This window comes from Colossoma macropomum, unplaced genomic scaffold (assembly GCF_904425465.1).
Source record: "Colossoma macropomum unplaced genomic scaffold, Colossoma_macropomum, whole genome shotgun sequence".
Taxonomy (NCBI): Eukaryota; Metazoa; Chordata; class Actinopteri; order Characiformes; family Serrasalmidae; genus Colossoma; species Colossoma macropomum.
In genome coordinates this window covers 18,563,837-18,578,550 of record NW_023494788.1, presented here as the reverse complement: position 1 = coordinate 18,578,550, position 14,714 = coordinate 18,563,837, and the positions used below count along the sequence as shown (strand labels likewise).

General features: G+C 38.2%; 1 long non-coding RNA gene across 1 annotated transcript; it reads right to left on the bottom strand.

The window, feature by feature from the left end:
- Positions 1-1,574: 1,574 nt before the first annotated feature.
- On the bottom strand, positions 1,575-7,828 carry LOC118806976. The gene is made up of 4 exons (XR_005007159.1): positions 7,634-7,828; positions 6,026-6,124; positions 4,442-4,616; positions 1,575-3,118 (listed from the first exon to the last, which is right to left on the bottom strand). It is a non-coding gene; the product is annotated as an uncharacterized LOC118806976 (long non-coding RNA).
- Positions 7,829-14,714: the final 6,886 nt, after the last annotated feature.

Below are 14,714 nucleotides of genomic sequence, written 5' to 3'. Positions count from 1 at the left end.
CAGTGACCCAGACGATTTAGACAGTTCTAGTTTTTGGCCTTGAAAGTCATTGTTAGTTCACACTCTAGTCAGATTAAGATTCATGATGTAATTTAAATGACAAAATTCATCATTCTGTAATTTCTTATTTAAACATTTTGAATGCCTCTGAAACGTCATCTAAATTTTTAAAGATGTTGCACCAGCAGGTGAGGAAAAAAATTTTAACCAATATCATGTTTCACTTCCTCCTCCCATCAATCATCAAGCCAGAGCAAAAAAAAAGCTGTTTTTTTCATTTTAAAGTGAACCATTCCTTACTATTAAAAGCATAGACTTCAAAAAAGTTAATAATTTTGCAAATAATCTGGGATACATAGTTATTCTTATTATGCGTGCCTCAGTGTTTAATAGACTTTAATACAAATAAGATGAGTGACCTTTAAGCTGGCGAAACAAAGCCAGCTAATAATGCTTGAAAGGCAGTTGTTGGTTTATATTGTACTGATTTAGTCATTTTTAATTGTCTAAGTTTATGAGAAAACTGTAACTGAAAAATGTAAAGCTGAATATGATCCTTCTGTTATTTGGATTTAAACATTAAACACTGAGCTTGTTGGTTACTATAATATCTCAGACAGTTGCAGGCAGCTAATATAATGTTCCAGGTGGTTGCTAGGATGCACGTTTATGGAAGTGTATATGCAAGAGTTATAGGGCTGGACCGGAATATTCAATTATTGAGTGGGTATTCGGGATTCAGATTTTTTTTACTAAATGCAGGCTATCGACAAATGCAACCTGCAAAATACAGGTTAACCCTAACGTTTAGGGTTCTTGGGAGAAACTTGAGGTTACAGTCCATGAAGCACCTTTTTTTTTTTTGCTGAAAACAGCGCCAAACACAGCAAGAATAAACACAGCCTCTCCAGTACTAACAGCTAAAAAACACAGTCCCCTGCTCACTCCAGAAAACCCACCACTCCACTTGTACTCTGGCTCTTTAACATAAAAGTCCCTCCACGAATGAACCTGAAACAGCCCAACATAAACATTTCTTCTGTTTGAAAAAAACTGACCTACTCAGCACAGTGTGGCGACGTCACAATATGCGTCCACATATTATTGTACTTTATATGTAATTTTTAATTGCACTGTTAAAATGTGGAATTTAACATCATCTCAGCTCGGGCGCTTAACATCCGGCTAAGCAGTGAATGTCATGTTAATGCAGTGCTAGACTACATATATTCCCAGGGTGGCTGAAAACAGAGACCCACCGTACTGGACTACTACTAGGGCCGCAATGTTTGTCCTTCATACCTTCAGTTAGACCACCTCTGTGAACTGTTGGTTAACCCTTGTGTGCACTGTGATGTTACCAACCCCCTTGCCCGCCTCTAAGAGAGGCTAGCGGGGCTGATAGATGGAGTATGGAGCATACAGTATACAGCATACTGCATTTTTGACTGCAGAATAATAGGAAGAAGAGCTTTGTCAAGTCAATATAAATCATAAATCACTGTTTTATCCACTATTATTTTGATCAAATATATAAAACGGAATCAAAGGAAAATAAGTCAGGATTAATGAGATGCTTTTACTGCAAATAAAACTTTATTTTAAGCATCATACTCAAATTGAGCAGCTGCACAGCAGAAAAAAAATATGTACAGTACAATACATGAAATGTGTTAATGTACAAACTGGAATGCAAAAGTGACATCACTAGTATTAAAATTATATCAAAGGATAATGAATGATAAAATTCACCACTACAAAAAAGTCTAATGGGGCATCATCAAACTATCTGCAAGAGTTACACAGGGATTATGAAAGATTTGCAACTGCAAACAAACAGTGATCAATGGAGTGTCTATAAAATTGTGTAGGGAGCATGAAAAGTACAAGTGGCTAAAAATGGAGTTGGCATAAATGGTGCAAAAGGTAGTGACAGCAATGTAGTGCTTTAACCATGTCGATACATACTGTGCAATGATATTGCTTATGGACTGGGGGACTATGGGACACAAACACCTCAATCTCATGCATTCTTAAACCGAAAAAAAGATCCTGTTAGGACAGAGCAAAACGTAAATGAATGTAGTAATGCTATCGTTACACACATCACAAAACTAGCACTTAAATGGCAAAAAACCTGTTCCAGCAGTATCGCCACAAAAAACAATACGAGGGAAACCTTAGCAAGTTTCAAGTGTTCAAGGGCAGAAAGACTTCATTACTTCAATCCACAAGACAAGCCGATAATCAGCAATAATGTCCTTAAAAGTCTCACCTTGCTGATAATTAAGATTATCAAAGCTGCAACAAGTGTTTGGATTTGAATAGAATCACTATTCAAACAGAACTATCCCTCGTATCGTTGGAAGCCTACTGTTGAATCAAGTTTCTGGTGCACCATTGAAATACCTTGCTCAAAGTGGTCTGTCTTGAGTGGCACAATAACATTTTCATCACATTCAGAAGTGGCAGTTGTTATTTTTCCACAGGTTTGAAAATCAGCTTTACCTACCAAAGCCATAGTCTATATCTTAACATCTTCTGTTATGGAAGGAATGTCACTATAACCACTCAATTCAAAGTCACAACAATCAACTTCAAAAAATAAAGCACTGAGAATTACATCTGGGCTAAATGTTGTGAAATTTGTCTCAAGTATGTTTCTATCCATTTTAATTTGAACAGTGATGTTTGGCACCACAAAGTGGTCAATGAACAGGGCATACACAGGTGTGTGTGTACAATATACTTGTACGCAAATGGATGTCAATTTTGTGTGCCTCTCTGAATGCTGTTAATATGACCCTTACGCATGCTTGGTGGGGAAAAAGAACTAAATAGGGTTTCAGAGCAAGTGTGTGGATTATGTGGACATTTTCAGGTGACCTGAGGGCAGGAGAAGGTGGCTGTAGACGTCAGAAGCCTGATGGGGTGAGAATGTTCATATCTCGGTGTTTGAGTTTGTGGGGGGCTGGTTTTTTCCCCTCCACAGCTGCTACATCCACCTTGGCAGACTTCAAGTTGGCTGGATCTTCAACCACAAGGTTTACTTGGGTCTTGATGCCATCCAGAGTTGTTGACTTCTGAACTCCGAAATACGACTGCAGACTGAATCCCCCTGAGAACAAGCGTATAGTAATGAGTAACAGACAAGACAGTCTATGTTTTGCAGCAAGAGACAGGAAGCCAATTGAATATGACTGAAATACACAACTATAAAGAAATATTTTTTAATGCAATATTGAAAATGAGGTTTCTTCCACTATATACAGTTGTATGCAAACGTTTAGGTGCCCTCTTGTCAAATTACATGTGTTGTTGATCCTCTAAGTGAAAATAAGCACACATCCTCTACAGCGGGGTTCCTAATCTTAGTCCTGGAGACCCAACACTACGAACATTTTGTGATTTGTCTCATTGAGCACACCTGGTTCAACTCATTAACAAACTTTGTTTACACCTTCAGCGTGTGTTTTTGGTGACTGGATCATGTTCAGATTTCACCTGACTGCATAACCACGTGTAAACACACCCAGGGACGCATTGTGAGCAGACTACAATCAAACCACATTTGGAGATAGTCAGATACAGCTTTTGATTACTTTCAAGTTTAAACAGGACACATTTTGTTATTAGTGAATGCATTTTAGTTAAAAGTGTTAATGAAAACTAGCCAAAGTACATCCAGACATGATTCACACACGACACATTCTACTGCATGGTGTAAACACGTTTTGTAAGGCACAATTACTGTTTATTTACTGAATTTACCCCCCAAATATGGTAAACAAATAAACAGATACTCAGCACCATTTTCAGAAAAATGCCTTATTTATGTTTGCTCCATGCATTTATTTTCACTTTTTTGCAATCAACAAAACATATGATTAGACCACGGGTGTCCAACCTTTTGCTTACACGTGTATGTCTTAGTCTAAAAGAAGCTTGACTAATGCTTCACTACCTGCATGAAATCACTTGTCATATTGTTAATTCTTTATTTTAAATATGTTGTATTTATTTTAAATACAACTTTTTTTTTAACACCAAAAGGTAATTTTAGACGTTTAATTCAATGTTTCAAGTATTTGGGAACAACAAGACAACATTAAATAACCCACTGTAATTATTTCTTTAGAATCATTTGTCATCATCAAGAATTGATCACTTTTGAAAGCGATGAAATTCTGGCTATCAATTTTATTAGAGGTTCTTATTTCAGAATCATCTACAGATTGATCATTCTGGACAAAGTTTTACCGCCTCTGATTAATATCTGAAACAAAGTTCCACAAGACTATCATACTAGAATCTGCAAACAAACTGGACATATATAATTTTATATAGTTTCGAAGGACGACTTTTACAGAGAGAAAATAAACTGATAATTATAATTTAATGGCTGCCAATGTTGGAACTGAAAGTATGTGAGAATTCTCACCAGGATTGCTGGAGTCAGACCCCGGGTCCGTGGGGGATTTCTGCACGACGGGACGCATCCCAAAAAGGCTCCATCGATCCGATCCACGTCCTCCTCCTTCATTGCCACCCATGACTGTTGATGTGACTGTTGATGTCAGATACAATGTAGCACAGGACTCTGGCTAAAAGAGGTCCTGTAACAGAGAGAAATACAAAATAAATATCTCTCATTTAGCTAAAGTGTAGCAGAACGATATGCTCTAGACTCGATTTACTAAAGTTTGGTCCAGTTAGCATCAATTTTCCGCTGCCTTTCAAAACCAGGCAAGAAAAACTGTTGAAAGATCTCCTTTAACCATGACTAGAACAGCGGCTAGACAGAGGCACAAGCCTTGAACCTAAGCTGAAACAATGTTTAATATCAGATAAACACTGTTTAAACTTTCGGGACCAGATGTAGGTGTGGAAGAAGGCACTGTACAAAATATACAGAACATTATTTCTTTAGAATGTTTTCATTTATTAAAAGTGTTACTCTCCATTACTGGGCTTTCATTTTCTGTTTTGTCAGGAGCTTGCGGATTATTTCACTGCCTCTGTTAAACCCTGCGCCTCACATGCGAGCAGTTAGTGGGTGGGGTGGCACGCAGTTTGTGTGATAAGCTGCAGTCTTAGGCCATAGGGTATTAACATGCATCCTGGATGATCAAATTCTGAGCGGACAGCACTAAGTAAAAATATAAACGAGGCACAATGGGTCTTGGAGACATGTTATGATCTGTTCACTCAAACCACCATCCTAGGTGGTTAGAGACACACATAACCTTTGTAGCATGAACACTAAAGGGTCTTGATGCCTTATTCAGCTGCGTTATCACAGCAGAGATAAAAGCAGCTGCGCAGTCATTTGTTCAAATGTTATGTTAGCAGTCCATGTGATCAAAACTGCTGCACGGATATATTTACATTTATATGAACAAGGACTCACATGGAATTTTCTGTCTAACAACTAACTCAGTGAGTGACTGACACTGTAAACGTGGGTGGTCACTGTCATCTGATTCGCAATGTAAAAATCAACACTATTAGGCCTTTTAAACCACTGTTTAACAACATGTGGACCTCGACTTTAACTCTTCACTCTTATATTCACCTATGGTTGGTATAATCAAGTGGGTAACACCTCTGCCTTCTACGCTGTAGACTGGGGATCAATCCCAGCCTAGGCAAGCACCCTATACTATACCATAAGAGTTCTTGGGCAAGACTCCTAACACTACCTTCGCCTATTTGTGTAAATTGATCAAACTGTTAAGTCGCTCTGGATAAGAGTGTCTGCCAAATTCCAAGAATGTAGAAATTACATGTGGGTTTCATAGTAGTTACAAATCAATTATTAGTTTCATAGTAGACAGTAAACAGTTCATAGTAGTTTTTCTCAAGACTGACTACTAAATAAAAAACCTACAGTTAAGGTGTTTAAAATAGAAAAGGAAAACATTTATTTACTCTCCGGCATCAAATTCTACACTGCAAATAATTTAAGACCTTCAGAAACCTCATATATCAAATAATCGATGTAAACAAAAATTGGGGGTCTCACCTGGGATTGAACTTTGGGGTATTTGGGGAATGAGACAGAGGTGAAAGGTGCTGATGTTAGAAGCCAGTCCTCAAAGTCCCCAATAATCATCTTCAACTTCTAAAAAAATAAGAAAAACAGTCATATCACATTGAACCTCCAGAAATCTCACAATGCCTCACTAAAAACTAAATGCATAAACGCATAAAATGTAGAGGATTGTGTTTACTTTTTACTAAAGCTAGAAGCCTTTCCCCTGTGAACACCTTCATAAATCCAGCAGCAGGGATTAATTTCTGCGTCAGATCGGCCTGTAGCTGGTTAATTAAGTCCATTGAAGAAAAAGCAACTAAAAATGTATTTTGACAGGAATCAGCTTAGCATTCTGTATGCATCTGGAGTTCAACTTGGATGAAGGGGAACAACTTAAGGTAACTTTAGGTGACCTGAATATCAGAATCAGCAATCCGCCCAAAATAAAAGTAAAAATAAATAAATAAATGAAATAAACTACTTGGCAAGGCTAACTTTATAAACTCAATGTAATAATAACAGAATAAACAAATTAACCTTCGGCTACCTGTCTAACTAAAGAAGACTAAAGTTAGGAGAATTCCACTGATTTTTCAAAATTCTGCATAATTTCTTCGATGTGATGTCAAAGTCAGAACTGGATGCAAAACGGTTTACTGTAGAGAAACTTATAGACTTAGATTTCTTTACAGTGGTGAGTCACCATGTCTACAACACAAATAGAGCCATTTTATTTACTATTCAAAACCACCAGTGAACCTACACGCCTTCTAAATATGTAATACTGACGATGGTAAAACAGTCATTCTGAAAAAATACGTTTTCTTCAGGGACTACTTGAGTCAAATAAATGGATTAACAAGACGTTCTTTGCCAAACTTCACCACAAATCCACAGTAAAACACTCACTCAGGCAGACATCAGCCAGAGTTTTCATAACCATTTTGTGTAATTACTTTCTGTGAGGGAGCTCAACTATTTGCTGTGAGGGGCATCAAACTTCTAGTTAAGTTACTTGTTTGGCTCCTATCCCCACCACTGCGAAGAATTCTGACTCGCTAAGTTTTTTCTAGAACGAAACATTTCACAATAAACCACTCCGACTTACTGTTTACATCTTAAAGTCTAAACCACTCAGAAATTCTGATAAAATGGTGGCATTCCCCTTTAACGTAACATTACATGCAGTCTACTACTGAGCAGTAATCATACGCAGTAACAGTTAACTAACATGCATTAATAGTTAAAATAGGCTGATGTATAACATTAATTGTTGATTTGTGCACTGAAGTATTTGTTCACGGTTTCACGTGAAACCTGAAGGCAAGTTATGCCCGCGTGACTGTGTTATCTCAGTCTGGCAGCCGGAGCCCAGTCCTCCATACCTAACGTTATCGCGAGGCAGAAGTTGGCGTCCTATTCGACAGCTTCTGTTCCAATTTTCCCGTTCCACCTTAAATGGTGCAGTAGTTACGTCCTGCCGCCTCGGGTGTTATATTACGAACTGCTGCACCATTTAAGGTGGAACGGGAAAATTCGAACTGGAAGCTTTAGGTAAACAGGGCCTGACCAGCCCGATCAAGAAGCACAGCTTACCTTTTAAACTGCAGATTTCTGTTACGGTCCATCCCAAACGGGTCTTTTATTCTGTCCATGTTTCAAATATATTCTTTCGTTATCGATCAAGTTAAGTCCACCTGCACTATTTCTAAATTATCCGCTGTTGTTTTGGACTCTCCGCGAGGACCTCTCACTGCTGGACACACTGCAAACTGGCTCAAACTGGTTCACTTCCTCTCAGAGCTTCACTCGCTTTCAAAGTAAAAGCCCTACAATGCAACTTTTAATTTGATATTTTATGAATCATATTTACATATATTTACTAAGATTAATATTGTAGACGAATACTTGTTTTTAATATGTTAGCAATCTCAGAATGTTGCTTTATTAACATATAATACACGTTATTGTTATGTAACAATTGCTCATAATATTTATTTATTTTGTTTTATTAATATTTACGCTTTTTAAAATTTGTTTATTCATTCAGTGTGAGAATTGCTTTTATGTCTGGGAATAGCTTTGTTTTTTATAGTTCATAATAATAATAATAATAATAATAATAATTATTATTATTATTATCTGCACAAACACTACTAATTAAAATAATTTTGTTGATCTATAATATATATATATATATATATATATACCTATATATATATATATATATATATATATATATATATACATATATATATATATATATATACATATATATATATATATATATATATATATATATATATATATATATATTTTATGTTTGTAAGTATGTGCATGTCCAAAAGTTTGTAGACAATCTTTGAACATTCTTTGTTTCTTTGAAATCTAGAGTGGTTGTCCACTTATTTCTGTAGTTACAGGCTCTACTCTTCTGTGAAGGCTTTACGCTAGATGTTGGAACATTGCTGCGAGGATTTGATTGCATTCAGCCACAAGAGCATTAGGTCAGGTACTGATGATGGATGGTCAGTTCTGGATCATGCCGACTCATCCTGAAGGTACTGGATGGAGCTCCTTCACTCCAGAGAACACAGTTACACTGCTCCACAGCCCAGTGCTGGGGGTCTTTATACCCCTCTAGCTGACACTTGGCAATGAGCATGGTTAACTTAGGTTCATGCTTCGCTGCTCCACTATCCCATTTTATTGTCAGTGCTTTTAGAAATTATACAAGCTGTGCGCACGTAATAAACATATGTGTCAGCTGGTGAACAAGAACTTAAGGAGTAGAATTCAGTGTTAATATGAATGTATATTAATATTGGAAACAAACTGATCTTCTGCAGGCAGAGGGCCTGAGTTTGACACTCCTTTGGAAGTTAATTCTGAAGTGGAGTACAAAACTCAAGGAGCTTTTTGGTGAATTATTAAAATCACCAGCAGAGGGAGCTTTTTAACTCCGTAGAGGGGCAGTGAATGCTCTTGGTGCCCACTGCAGTCTCTCCTAGCCACAAACAAATCTCATTGGGGGAATTGGGGCGTGAGAGGCAGCTTGCTGGATCTGCACACTGCAGACATCATACACATATAACTGTACAGATCCACAAACAACAGCAAGTAATTCCAGACACAGACGTATATCAAAGAGGCATGCTGATGTATGTGAGGATCCCTTGCTGTGTTTGAGAATAGCTCTTGTGTCCCTATAGACAAACATCAGCATAAGCATGGATGCTCATATCCACAAATTCAAATGCACAGGTGTTCTGCTCATATGAACGCATGCTTCAGATGGATTTGGTTACATCATGTAGGATTAGCATTATCTTCAGAAGACACAGGAAAACATCATAGCTGGCCAAGTTTATTATTCTTGCATACATATGTATTCAGTTCAATTCAGTTCAATTTACTGTCACTACGAAAATGTGCAGGCACATATGTAAATGACAAGAAGGCTGCAGCTTCACCAAAAATGGCGCAAGGAGGAGTGGGCACCTAGGGACATACGTACCAAAAAATACAGATTTAATAATTAAAAAACAAAAACATACATGGCGTAAGTGGAGACAGAAACACAAAAGTGTCAGCAAACACTGTGTCCACTCACTGTCCACTCAATTAGACATTCCTACTATGTCAGTCCACCTTGTAGATGTAAAGTCAGAGACGATAGCTCATCTGCCGCTGCACAGTTTGTGTTAGTCATCCTCTAGTCCTTCGTCAGTGGTCACAGGACGCTGCCCACAGGACGCTGTTGGCTGGATATTTTTGGTTGGTGAACTATTCTCAGTCCAGCAGCGACACTGAGGTGTTTAAAAACTCCAGCAGCACTGCTGTGTCTGATCCACTCAGACCAGCGCAACACACACTAACACACCACCACCACATCAGTGTTACCAGTGTTAAATAGTACCTGCTCTGTGAGGGTCCATGGGGGTCCTGACCACTGAAGAACAGGGTAAAAGGGGGCTAACAGAGTATGCAGAGAAACAGATGGACTACAGTCTGTAATTGTAGAACTACAAAGTGCACCTATATAGTAAGTGGAGCTGATAAAATGGACAATGAGAGTAGAAACAAGTCATAATGTTATGCCTGATCGGTATATATATATATATATATTGATTAGTTGTATTTTTCATTTCATAATGTGCCACATGGGTGACACGTCTGGACTATAGCCAGGCCAGCTTAGCAACCGGACTATTTTAACACAGAGCAATGCTGTATGTGGTGTGGTTTGATATTGTCTTGCTGAAATAATCAAGGCCTTCCCTGAAAAAGACATCATCTGGATGGCAGCATGTTGCCAAGACATGTATATATCATTCAGCATTAATTCTGCCTTCACAGATGTGCATGTCTTGAATACCATGTACACTGATGAACCCTTTGACCATCATGAATACTGGCTTTTGAACTGTGCGCTGATAACAAGCTGAGTTGCCTTAAGCCCGGAGGACACAGCGTCCATGATTTCCAAAAAGAATTTCAAATGTTGATTCGTCAGACCGCAGGACACTTCAACACTTCCCCTCAGTCCATTTTAAATGAGCTTGGGCCCAGAGAAGGTGGCAGCATTTCTGGATCCTGTTAATGTACAGTTTCTATGTAACAGCTTCTTTTAACTTGCATTTGTGGATGCAGCGACAAAGTGTTTTCACAGACAGTGTTTTTCAGACGTGTTCCTGAGCCCATGCAGTGATTTTCCACATCTCCAAAGTTTAGTCATAGAAGTTGGTTGCATTTTCTGCTGATCCACATCACAAACAATTTTAGTATACCTTTTTTTTTACTGTCCATGTCCTTTTCTCTGTGAGGGCTTCTTGACAGCTACATATCATTTCAGACCCAGGGTTTTCCATTGACTTACTTAATGGGCCATTGTGACTGGAAATTTAAAGAACGTTCTGTATATGAGGGGCCTCATACGGAGTGTGCTGATATATTTAGTAAAACCTGAGTGACAGTGCGCATGTGAGTGCATCTAGCAGTCAAACAAAATCAAATTAACAGCCATCTACCCAACACTGATGGCTACTACACTCGGGTCATCAGAGTCAGAGAGAGCACCGTGTCTGTTTTTGTGTTTAAGTGCTCTGGGGTTCAACAATCCATAAGCACTTTGTTCTTAAACAGAGCTCGAAGCTGATTCCATTTGAACCTCTTCGTGCACACGCACACTTTTAAAGCTAGAAGCCTTTCCCCTGTGAACACCTTCATAAATCCAGCAGCAGGGATTAATTTCTGCGTCAGATCGGCCTGTAGCTGGTTAATTAAGTCCATTGAAAGTTAATTAAACAACAGTGGTGCTCTCCAAATATTTAAGCGCTCCTTTGATTTCAGCAGCAGCCGAAATCTTTTTGTGTGCTTTTTCATTACAGAACAGCCCCATTCGCACTGTCCTTTCTCTGTCCTTGAAGAACGTTAGAAGCTTCAACACAAGTTAATTGTTGGTTCTCTTGCCAGGCCCCCGCATTCATGACTCTTTTTGGTTTACAGTGCACAGATGAATTTTGGAAATGATTACACATCTGGATCAAAAGCAAACTTTTAAATACTTTTAGATACTTTTTTCCCTTCAAACGTTTTGGTATCTTTGATAAAAATGAATTTAGCTGAAAACAAATTCCATTTTTCTTTGTTTTAAATACATTAAATGGGGACAGTTTGAATATATTTTGTTAAACTAAGTGGTTCAGAGTGGTTTGAAGTGAAATGCTCCGTTGTAGAGAAACGTATCTACTCAGCATTGTTCACAGTGATGGTTATAGGAACCTGATGTCTAAGTTAGTGTTTAATGACTCTAAAAGCTCCCTCTCAGAATGTGTTTACATGAAATGTTTACAACCTATATGTTGACTGATGCCTAAAACACTGTTTTACAATTACTTTATCTTTAAGAATACGTACAGTAAAGGGGTTGTATGGCAAAAAAGTACCCAGAAAACTTAACCATGGATTAACCACTGCTGGATTAACCATTATCATCATTACATATAAAAACCAAAAAGACATGTATTGGTTCACAGGTTATTTTAGATAGTAAATAAGTAAATAAAACAGTTATATTTGACAATGTGACATCTGGTTCCTATCACCCCCACTGTAAAGAAATTGGAAAAAGAGTAGAGTCAGTAATTTCTCTATAGTACAGCATTTATATCAAATAATGCCGCATGACTGTGTTTACATCTTAATGATTGTGTTTCATGCTCCTGAAGGTCAGGATTATTTGGATCAGCTGTGTTAGATTAGGGTTGGAACTAAACTCTTTGGGGTAGTGGTCCACCATGGCCACTCCTGAATAAAACTTCCTTAAGATTCAGCAATTTTTATAAGTATCTTAATGTAGAAGGTGCTAGAATGTTTATTCCCGTATGGCACCCCACAGAGCACCGTAATGTATACAGTCCTTCACCGAGCTAGTATATCATAGAAATACTAGCTTGTTTTCTTGCTTTTGTTATCTTATAAGCAGTTCTCAAGGCACGACACTTCAAACACTAGCACCTAACCTTAACCTAAATGTTCACATTAGACAACCTATTTAAGATTTTATAATGATAAATAATGACTTTATCATGTTGCAGGTTGTGAAGGATCTGTTTGAAAACATTGCATTATGAATAAGAGGGAGACGGTGTAGTGTTCATATGCTATGTTGTTTATTTCTTAAGGATCTTTCCGTGAGTTGTGGGTGTACAGCTGTGGCAGTCTCTATATGAGGGGCCCAATAAAGATTTTAGGGGGCCAGGTCACAGTGGGCCCCACTGCGCCATGGGCCCCAGTGTGATTAACACTCATCATTCTGCCCAAGTAGCCACTGACAGTAACCCAAACAAAAAAAGTAAAACTTGAACACATCAAACCACACTTATGACCTCTGAGGTCATCATTAGCAACATTAGGAAGGACCTGAAGGCAGTGTTAGTAATGTAGCGTCTTGCTACTGGCTCGCTCTGCTGTGGGACTGCAAGAGGTGTGGCCACTCAGAGTGGCCACAGGCACAGGCTCTGATGTGGCGCAGTGACCCCATATGGAAAAAATATATTCCAAACGTATTTATCATATATATATATATATATATATATATATATATATATATATATATATTGCAATGTATAAAATGGCAAAAATTTATGTTTTTAAAATATTTTCAAAATGCAGTTAATGCAGTTTTAATAGGATGTAGTTTAAACAAATGTTGCAGATATACCTAAATATACAAGAACTGAATAAACAGTATTGACTTTGCATTAACTGTGTACGTATGTGGTAGACACACAAAATGTATGTCAAATAAACAAGATATCAAATCACTAAACTACATTTTCACAGTGTATCAACACCCACAGCACTTGCTTTTGCCATATTAAAAGTAAAATACTGGAATACAATTTTTTAAAGGTATTTCAAACAGTAAAGGGCATTAGACAAGCATTTTTGCTATTTTCATACATTTTCAAATGTATTTGATAAACACATTTACATATGTTTAATTTTGTATGATGCATTTCTATTTTCAATATATTCTGAAATATATTTAATGTATTCCAGCATGGACTGCAATGAATTTGAAAAGTATTTTGATAATAAATACATGCCCATGTATTTTTGTTCCATACGGTTCACGGTAGGATAGACTTTAATGTAAATATGTTGTTGCTGTTAGCTTAAAGCGAAGCTTAATGGTAGTCTGTGTGAGCACCATGAAGAAGAGGAGTGGCTGGAAGTAACCTGCTTGCTATCTCATTTATTTCAGCAGTGCTGAGCGGCGGTCCTTGCTGCCTGTTCAATAAAAGAGCATTTGCCTGTAAAGTGCAATGTTTCCCATGTCCTCTTCTTCACTGACGCCACAGTATGATTATGACAAAAAGGTAATAACTGCATATTTTCTGTTATTAACAATATCCACCACTTCAGAATCCACGCTAGTTCATTCAGCTGGAATTATGAGACGGGATAAAATGTAGTTTTCACACGTTGACCTTCAAAGTTGTATTAAAAAGAGTGAAGATTTGGTTGAGTAGTCACGTACCGGCATGTAACGTAACACGCACATGCTCAAAATTAAGGTCGGTACGATGTGTAGGTCTCAAATGCAAAATCAACATTGTACTGATGACGTGGTATGTAATTACACATTTCCACCAGAGAGGTCTCCAAATCCCCAAATCTTACATAGAGTTGCTTTAAACTATTGCACTCAAATTTACAAGCACTCCTACCAGATGTGAGCTCAATCGTACAGATGTACCAAGGAGGAAGCAGATGTCTGTAAAATCCGTGTGCGCTCTTTTAACGGTCACATTTGACCGTAAGCAACTCTGATGAACAAAAGTCACCGTGTTTTGTGTAAAGACGCAGCTCCAATGTTCCCCCGAGTCTGATCCACTTTACGACCCAACCAGACACGCTCTCGCTAGTGATCTACTGCTTAGTGAACTAGGGCTCCATTTGGGACACACCCCGTACCCGAGTGGCCCCAGCACTCCACGCCACTCCACCACGCACCGCGCGCGCGAAGCCTTCTTCAGTCTGACCGTCAGCTCCGGGGCAGCATGACGCGCGTGCGTCAGCCCAAGCGCTTTTGGAGCCGTTTAAAGCTGCACAAGTAGTTTGATCGTCCTGCAAAAGGCGAGCGCGTCTTGCTTTTTTTGTCGTCTTT